The sequence below is a fragment of the Brassica napus genome, chromosome C5 (genome assembly GCF_020379485.1).
Source record: "Brassica napus cultivar Da-Ae chromosome C5, Da-Ae, whole genome shotgun sequence".
In the NCBI taxonomy this organism is placed as follows: domain Eukaryota; kingdom Viridiplantae; phylum Streptophyta; class Magnoliopsida; order Brassicales; family Brassicaceae; genus Brassica; species Brassica napus.
The window spans coordinates 47,392,992-47,403,014 of NC_063448.1; the positions used below are offsets into that span (position 1 = coordinate 47,392,992).

At 30.8% G+C, this 10,023-nt stretch overlaps 1 long non-coding RNA gene and 1 pseudogene across 5 annotated transcripts; both read left to right on the forward strand.

Annotated features, from left to right (window-relative positions):
- The first annotated feature begins 1,069 nt into the window (after nucleotides 1-1,069).
- LOC125587317 lies at nucleotides 1,070-2,493 on the forward strand (annotated as a pseudogene).
- A 3,447-nt stretch (nucleotides 2,494-5,940) lies between these two features.
- LOC106452112 lies at nucleotides 5,941-8,531 on the forward strand. Of its 5 annotated transcripts, none has more exons than XR_002658506.2 (7): nucleotides 5,941-6,465; nucleotides 6,733-6,876; nucleotides 6,970-7,067; nucleotides 7,181-7,389; nucleotides 7,479-7,601; nucleotides 7,851-8,012; nucleotides 8,283-8,531. It is a non-coding gene; the product is annotated as an uncharacterized LOC106452112 (long non-coding RNA). The 5 variants fall into 5 exon arrangements; XR_002658508.2 differs by having other exon boundaries at nucleotides 5,942-6,465; nucleotides 7,851-7,979; XR_002658507.2 differs by lacking the exon at nucleotides 8,283-8,531 and having other exon boundaries at nucleotides 5,949-6,465; nucleotides 7,479-7,612; nucleotides 7,851-8,169.
- Nucleotides 8,532-10,023: the final 1,492 nt, after the last annotated feature.

Genomic DNA, 10,023 nt, shown 5'->3' on the forward strand with positions numbered 1-10,023 from the left:
TCTTATTGTTCTTGGAATGTTGGGGATGTCCAGGAGGAAAGCCATGAACTCGATAATACTTGTCAACAGTGTGACCCAGACGGTTGCAATGTGAGCATTTCGGCTTCTGATAAGACCCTTGAGCCATCATAATGTTGGTGTTATTTGGAGTTGCGTTCTGAACCTGAAAGGCCGTTGGAGGAGCAATCTGTTTGGTGTCAATACCAATCACTCTCTGGCTTTCATCCTGATCCAATATGTTGTAGATCTCATTCAACTCGGGTCGAGGCTTCATGTTCAATATCTGACCATGGATGTTGTTGAAATTCTCATTTAGCCCCATGAGAAATTGAATGATGCGACTTGTCTCAGCTTCTTCTAGCAGTTCCTTGACTTGCTCGCAATCACATTTCTTAACCAGAGTAGACTTGGTGTTTGCCAACTGTTCCCATAACGTCTTCTTCTTTGTAAAGTATGTTGACAAATCCAAGTTTCCCTGCTTAAGACTCATCACAGCTTGCTCAAGCTGATATCTCCGTGGAAGATTATTAACCTTGAATCTCCTAAACAAGTCTTCCCACATCTCAGCAGCATCTTCGTAATACAGAATGCTATCATATATCTCCTTGTTAACCACATTCAACAACCAAGATTTAACCATGCTATTGCATCTACTCCAAATCTTGTAAATCTGATCATCACTAGCAGGCCTAACGAGCGATCCATCAACAAATCCAAGCTTATTCTTCGCATCCAAACTAATTCGCATAGCGATCGACCAGCTATTATAATTTGTTCCATCGAGAGTATGAGCAACGATAGAAAGACCTGGATGATCCGCAGAGTGCATGAAGAACGGACTATGAGTACTGTCGAACGGTTCAGCTTGCATCGGATTAGATCCAAAGTCTTCGCGAGAATTAGATCTTCGATTCGATTGGTGATTAGGTATCGCGATCGCAGGTTCTTCAAGAATTGGTGTCACGGAACGCGAACGAGCAGCGGATTGATTTTCTTCAGGTGTCGAGCTTCGAGTTCTCGCTTTTCCAGCTCGTTTCCCCATATTTTCTCAGATCGAGCTCGTCTAATGATGAACAAAGCTCAGGGAGATGACGATGAAGATGATCGAGGCTAGAATTTGAAGAAAAAACGAAGAATCGATCGAAGAAAGAAGAGGAATCACAGAGAGAGCTGGAAGCATTGCTCTGATACCATATTAGCAAAACAGAATCCAAAAGATATCGTCAAACTGTTTCTGATTCCTCTCTCAATCAAGTGTACATTACATGATATATATACCCCTTGAATCAGAGTAAACTAAAATACAATCTAGCATAAATAATGTATCGAATCGGTCTAAACCGGGTTCTCTAATATAATTGATAGCTTCAGAACCGTTTGCAAAATTATGGAACGCTCTCCTTAACGATGTTCCTAAACAACCACAAGTTTACGTTTCGATTCATCTTAACAACCAAATCCAAGATTTACTCGGTAAGCATTGCCCCTAAGATATTGGTGCGTGAGTTAACGTTGGAAGTTCCCGGTATAGAATCTCATATTAAACATTTGGTTGCTTGCAATGAGTTCTTGCTATGTGGCATGGATAAAGGAGCCGCAGTTTGGAACCCGTGTTTTAAAAAAAGTAGATGGATCAAAGCCGATGCTAGCCGCTAATCCCCAAGTCGATGGCATAGGTTATGATATTAATAATAATAATATATATTGACAACATGTAGCTGAGGAAAGACGTTACAAGACCATTGGATCTTATGGGACGGACCCGTACGAGGACTCATGGTGGGAGATCCATGAGTTTGTCTCTGATACGTGGAATGACCACGAGTTTGAACCTAGCCAAGAAGATAAACAAGTTACTTTACTCACGAGAAGTGGTGTATCTTTAAATGGAAATTTGTATTGGGTTGGTTTTAATGACAACACTGATGATCCCTTGTACCATCTACTTAACTTCGATTTTTTGAAAAAACAATTCTGTGACGTATTTTGTTATCTACCATGTGGGAGGAACCATCCTCTTGATGCTCTTGTCCTTAGTGTTTTCAAGGGAGATGGATTTTCGTTGTTGAGACAATGTCACGTGATAAAAAGATTGAGATTTGGGTGACTAAGAACAAGATTGATCTTGAGGATGGTAATGATGCGGTTTGGATGAACTTCATGACTTTTTCTATACCTGACTTTCCAGGTTTAATCCCGAGTGAATATTCCTACTCTCAGCCAAGTTACTTCATCGACGATAAAAAGCTCGTTTTGTGTTCTTGCGATAAAGCTGGCAATCCTTGGATCTATGTTTTGAAAGCAAACAAGTTGATCAGAAAAGTTCAACTAAATTCTGTGGTTGATCCTTGGCCTTTGCATTGTACCTATTTTCCAAGCTTAGTCCTGGTTCCTGGTGGACCAAGAGAAGAAGTATTATTAACAAGTTTAGTTAATTTCTATTACGTTAATTTCTCTTCTTGTTTGGTTTTTGATGCTGAGGAAGAATGTTGATTTGGATTTTTCTTTTACTATTCATAAAGTCATCTATATTGTTGCAGCTAGAGTTAGCTCACTTTATAAATATTAGATTATGTAAGAGAATATGTCTTCTATTATAAGCTGTTTCGAAAACTCAAAAGGGATTTGCTGGTAACTTTTGCTCTAAGCATAGGCGCTTAACTATAGAGATTTTAGCTGTATTGAGATATTTATAAAAGTGTTATTCATCTTGGAACATTTTTCTTTGTTTGGGTTAAGTGATTTATGATCAGTGATACATGTATATTTTTTGGGTTCGTTTCATGATCTAAGATTATAAATTATGAATTTTTGATTAGATCATTTGTTGTTTTGCCAGGAACTATATAACTTTGTGGAAGTATAAAAACTCTAACCCAACTCGAACTACAAATACCTGAATTTGATTTGAAATGTAAAAATATTTAAATGGGTTCTATACTCTTATATACTGAGATACTCGAAAATTCAAAATACTCGATGTCGGATATATTACAATTTAGAGAACATAAGCATCTAATCTATTAAAACAGAAATATAAAATTGAATTGACCCTAAATTTTCCCTAATATTTACTAAGTTGTACCACTCATTTTTTAACTACAAAATAAAATCCCAGCGAAACCTTAATTAATACATCTAGCGTATTCAAACTTCATAAAAAACAAGATAGGAGCCCGTTGCGTTGCAACGAGTTTTATCTGATGTTTTAATTTAATAAAAACCATAAAATAATAAATCATTTTGTTATAGTATGATGATTGTTGTTTGAGATTTATTTTATAATTAAAATCCATTTTTGCACATAAGTTCAAATTAATATTTATATTTTATAATCACGGTGCATAGATGAATTGTTATAAACTTTTTACTAAGGATTAGAGAAAATACTATACATAAACATTTAAACTGAACACAATCCGAAATAAGAAATGAAAAATAAAAAAATGAAAGTTAAATACACCAATCGAATCAATGACAACATTATACATGTTCTTATGTACTAATTTAATGTTCTATTAAATAAGTCTTTAAAAATTTATATTGCTAGAATTTTTTTAAAAATGAAAACATTCTATTTTATAAATCTCTTTTTTATCTACAATTAAAAAAATAAAAAATAACAATATTAAATACTCTTTTACAATTTTGTTTAAAATTTTAAAAAGGTAAATTATTGTCATATAACCTATTACAATTTCTCTTAGAATTTTAAGAAAATATATATTTCTATCAAATAATTATTTTTAGTTATTAATAAATAATTTTAAAATTGCTATTTTTACAATTCGTATCAATACTAATTTTATACTTCTTTTGTTAATTAAATAATTTTTAGTATCATTTTCGTCATCAAACACTCACTTAAAAATATTATCAAATAAATTTTTACAATTCTCTTTTGGTTAAGACTTAAAAATATTAACAAATTTCTTCTGTTTAGGATTTTTTTATAAAAAAATAAAAAAAAACTATTAAATATTATGTTACAGTTTTGTAAGATTTTAGAAAGGGAAATTAATATTACATAATTTTTTTACAATTATATTTTGTCTAAGATTTAAAAAAATATTTTTTTATCAAATAACTATTTCCAGTTAATATTAACTATTTTTAAAAGTCGCAATTTTCAAAATTCATTTTTTCAATATCATTAATATTTTTACAATTTTTCTTGTTAATTGATTAATTTTTACTATCATGTTTATCATTAAGTTTTTGAAGTAAAATTTACTATTAAACAAATTCTCTCTGGTCACGATTTAAAAAAAAAAAAATTCTTAATTTGTTAAGATTAGAAAATAATTTTCTTTTAGAAATCTCTTTTATTTAAGATTTTAGGAAAATAATGAGTTATTTTCACATAATGAAAGTTTTTATTGACACATTTACAATCTAATTTTTTAATTGACACATATCAGGTGAAATATTTGAAGTTAATTTTGGTTTATCTTTTTTAACACAAAATTATTAAAAAATTAAAGTTAGTTAATTATAAGAAAAATAAGATTACTTTTACGTTTTTATTTTATTTAGACTTTTAAAAAGGAAATTAGTTATTTATTTCTTTTAGTTTTTTATACAACTATTTTATTTTTAATAGAAAATTCAGTTTAATTATTTATATATTTTTTTCTTATACATACAAACACGTATTTATCATATTTGCATATACTCATGTACGACAATAACATCAAAATTAAAAGTTATTCTTGCATCATAAAATGTATAATAAAGATAATAAAAAGTTGAATTGTATCAAGAAATTAAAAGAAAATACTCAGGTAATAATTTCATGTAAATACTATTGTGTTTTGTAAAAATAATATGTGGAAGCTTAAACCTAAATAAAGATGTGCAATATTTGTAGCTATTTTTTGTCATAATTTTTTAACATACAATTATCTATTAAAAGATGAAAGTTATTTACTTATAAGAAAATAATAAGAGTACTTTTACAATTTTATTTTAATTATGCTTTTAGAAAGTAATATTATTTATTTTAAAGTTAGTTTTTCTTCATGTTTTTTGTTAAATAATTTATTGTCTTGTAGGATTTTACAATTCGTTTTTGTTTAACATTTTTTTCTTAAAAGTTAATGTTTATCTTTTATAATTCTCTATCTTTAGTATCTTTTGAAACAAACATTATAATGAAAAATAATAATAGCAATAATAAGACTATTAAATAATATTTATAATTATTTTTTAATAATTTTTTTTAAATTATTTTAGTATATATATTTTTGATTATGATATAGTTTAACACATATCACATTTTTAAATATATAACTACCATGTGTCACAATCATGTTAATTAACAATTTTGAAAAACCAAACTCAATATAATCTTTTATAATTATATTTTCATTAGATGTTTAGAGAAGAAAAATTATATTAAATAAATTGTTTTCAAATCTATTTTTTAGGATTTCGAAAAAGGAAAATTTCTAAAAACATTACTACTAAAAAAGGAAAATTACCATTAAATAATATATATAATATGATTTTTAATAAAATTCGTTTTTGTTAATATCTTAGTATATATATTTTTAACTATGAGATAAATTAACATATGTCACAATCTTAAATTTATAATTGCTATGTGTCGCGATCATGTTAATTAGCAACTTTGAAGAACCAAGCTTTATATAATAAGATTTAAAAAAAGGAAAATTACTATTAAATAATATATATAATAAGATTTTTGATAAAATTCGTTTTTGTTAATATCTTAGTATATATTTTTTTAATTATGAGATAGATTAGCATATGTCACAATCTTAAATATATAATTGCTATGTGTCGCCATCATGTTAATTAGCAACTTTGAAGAACCAAACTTTATATAATCTTGTCACGTGTGTTTGATTTTTTAACTATCTCAAAGTGCTTTATCGATGAAGATTGTTTAACTGATTTATGCAATGGGCTTTTATACTCTCTAAAGTTGGCCCATAAGTTATTAGGGTACCTTTCTTGTCGATGATAAAATAGCAGAAAAAAACCGCCTGACCCTTCAGATGACACAGCCTCCGGATCACGCTTGCGTAGCGGCTATAGTTATCATTTATCTGCTACATTAATCCAACCATTTACCTCTTTTGCACCACTCATCCCTCTCTCTCTCTCTCTCTCTCTTCTTCCTTCGCTTATTAACTTCAACAACTTCTGCCGATTTCATATCCGACGGTATGCTGCTCCGGATCGGTTATCAAGACGGTGTTCTCGGAATGAAATAGGAAGCTTGTGAACATACTTATGGGGTTCATGCCGTGTACTTAGACGGCGCTTGGTAACGTGTTTTTGATTTTGGTTTATGGGTTTCTCATGTTCACGGCGGTAACATATCTATGTGCCGGAAGTGAGCTTCTTCTCGAGATTGGCCCTTGAATCGTCGGTGGTTTGTTTCTTCCCATGGTCGGAGTACTCCCTGATGCTATGCTTATTATGGATAGGTGAAAGGTAGATTCTTTGTTGAATTTTGAGATATAAAATGGTGAAACTTTGTTTGGTTCTGCGAATCAAATAGTGAGTGACTATGATATTTTAGTTTATAACTTTTGTCTCTTATCGTTTGAAACATTAACAGTGAATATTAATTTAGTCAATGAGTCGATCTTGTCTTTTCTTGTGTCAATATAACTTCTATTTCATATAAAGTTATAATAGTTTCTCTTTCTTTCTCGATGAGTATTGAATCTTATATGTTTGATAGTGTGTTTGTTTCAGTCTCTGTGGGAATGGGTTTGCTCGCTGGCTCTACCGTTACGCTTCTTTCTATTATCTGGAGAACTTGCACAGTTGTTGGCAAGTGTAACATTCGTGATACTATTGCTGTAAACAACCAAGACACTAGAAGCTTCCATCTTAAAGGTAACGAGAAAGTGCTTATGTCTTATTGATTGGATGCTTCATTTTTTCTCTTGACTTATATAACTGTCATCGTTGTTACCTCTGTATCTGTAGATTCTGGTGTTAGTGTTGATGTTTGGACCATTTGCTTATTCATCGTAGTTTTCCCTCTCACTTCATCTACATTTCTAATCTGACATGACAAGAAAGAGGTTAGGAATTGTTTTACGGGGGGATTGATGAGTACTTTTTTATAGATCTCTCTGGTCCCTTTTGGAAGTGATCTGATTATTGAGTGATGTTTTTTTTTTTTTGAAAATCATAGAATGCAGTGGTTGAGTTTGTGTGGGTGGTGAGCGCGAAAGAAAAATTTGTAGCAGAAACGTTGAAACATCTGACCATGGAGATCACTGGTGCTAGGAGGAAGAAACTTTATGAAGCAACAGTGTGGGTTAAGCCAAGGATGAACTTCAAGGAGTTATGCCGGTGATAATGCCCCTGCCATTACTCCCTCCTAACTTGGCTGCAAATAAGGTATGACTACAAAAGTTACATATATGTATGTAAGACATAGATTAATCTTAAGGAACATTATGATCATGAAAATTTGGTTTTGTGGACAGATGATCATAAATCTTGGAGGGAAGTTCCACGAGATGATTCAGTACAATCATTTTCTGATCATGCTGTCAAGAGCATCCAACACAGATTTAACTCATTGTTACTTTCGTCAAGTTCCCCTTATGGTACGATTCAAGTAAACTAAATACTCACTGACGGTATTGAGGCTGTAATTTCCTACTAAACATCGTAACCAAAGGTTCTCGTTTCTGTTTGTAAAGTAAAATCAGAACCATTGGTGTGTTTTTCTTCCTTTCATAGCCACTGTTTTGGGATGATAATTGACACAATGATATGGCGGTCTGTCTATCATTCCCAATATTTTCCAAATGTGATGCTAGCGTTAACTTTTCCACATGTTTTTCATAACGCAGCCGTTGTCTCTGGCTCTGATGTGCTGTGTGCTTTGGTGTTGTACGGGAGTGGTGCTTTGAGATTAAACCTAAACAACTCCACTTCTCATGCTGTTGGTGGTGTGCAGGTCAATAAAAAGTGTTCCAAATGTAGGTGGCTTCTCTCCAGAGCCGGGCTTGAGGGTAGTTTTACGAAACATTTGAATGGGCCCTCTACTTTATGGGGCCCCACATTTAAAAAAAAGTTAATATACATATAATATACACATTAATATAGTAATATAAGTATTAAATATACAATATTGTTGCTATTAAATTAATTAAAATATGAATTAAAACTTACAACTTTAATTTTTCTATAAAGAAAATAAATTTTAGACCAAATTTTTGTTTTAAAAATTTACATTTTCTTTTTAAAAATTAAATTAATTTTTTTTTTATAATTTCAAATAGGGCCCCTACAAACTCAGGACCGGCTCTGCTTATCTCCCACCAACACACTTCCACCAAAAAGTGAGAGTGCACCTAAGAAAGTACAAATAGTTTAATTCCAGGCAGATGCCTTACTTGATCACAATTTTTGCTTCGTAAATAATGCTTTATCAACCATTTTAAAATTAATAATTTCTCATCATATCCTCTGTGTTTAGTCTTTCAATGTAAGCATATTTGGTATTCATAATTTTACCGGGCCGGTCACAATTGTTAGGAAACTTTCATAAGTCTTTCCTTGCCATACTGAGGCGTTTGACATTCTATTTAAAGGTTAAAAGTCTAGCATAATATGCTTGCGCAACTATACTTGCAAAACAAGCAATACCAAATCAAGATTCTTTTTATTTTCATAGTTATATCCCCCGTTTAACTCATAATGCAATGACCTTTGATTACTTTGATCAATAATAAAAGCTAATTTCTGAAAAAAAGAAAAAAACTATGAAGCTAATAAACACAACCTTATTCACCAGGCCATCTCATTATGTTATCTCTTACAAGTTGATTTTAGAATTGACTTAATTATCGAAGAACAACAAAACAAAAATATAGCAAAGTATGCTTAGTTTCTAATAAGATATTCAAATGGCATTGTTGTCTCCTGAAGATCACAAACTATGCCAATGATATTTAAGCTGCATCAACTCTTTTTTTTTAACAACTAAAACTTATTTATTAATTAGATTGTAAACAAATTACATAAATACATATACAATAATGAAAAATACCAAATAAAATAACTAAAACGATGAGAGAGTTTCTTGCGAACTTGAAATCTTTGTCGCATTTGGAATATCAGTTCTCTTTGTTGTATTACATTGGTTTCATTCCAATTTAGATCTATTAATATTTTTCGGTTCAGAATCCAGTGTATTTATTCAACCGTAAGAAATAATAATTGGAATGACCAATTTCAACGATTATAAAGATTTCGCCAGCAACAATATCTGTCCTGATGCAAACTGCACCAATGCAAGATTGCATGCCGAAAAGCCTGAAGTTGTTGACTACTCCTTTGATGAACAAAGTCTGCCTTCATGCTACAGTCCTGATGCAAACTGCACCAATGCAAGATTGCATGCCGAAAAGCCTGAAGTTGTTGACTACTCCTTTGACAAACAAAGTCTGCCTTCATGCTACAGTCCGACTCTTTGATCCACGTCTTGATTTCATTGTCTTTTTATTATTAATAAACAATCATCTTCAGGTTGTTAGAGATCAATTGTATTATTGGCTTTTATTTTTTAAGTTAATTTCATTGTTTTTTTTTTCACTCAGCTACCCATTTAAAGTTAATTTCATTGTTTACTTAAGTTTTTAAAATGATTATTTCTCTCTTATGTATTGAGTTCTACTATCAAAAGAATTATTGCATTGCTTCCATTTGTAATAACCTTTACAATTAAACTCAGCAAGAGTCAAAAATGCATCTACATGACCGGCAACTCTAAGGTCTCCAAGTCTGGGTTCTCCTAACATGTATTCATAAAATCCATTTAATAGTCAGGTCTCTAAATTCTAAATTAGCAAGAAACTTAATTATATGTCGACTGTTTACAAACTGAGCACCCTAAGAAAAATATAAAATTAAAAAAATACAAATAGCTTCCCTTAATTAGAAAAAAAAATCATAACATATTAATAAAAATAATCATTAAATAATTAATAAAATGCAACATTAATATAAATAACAAATATT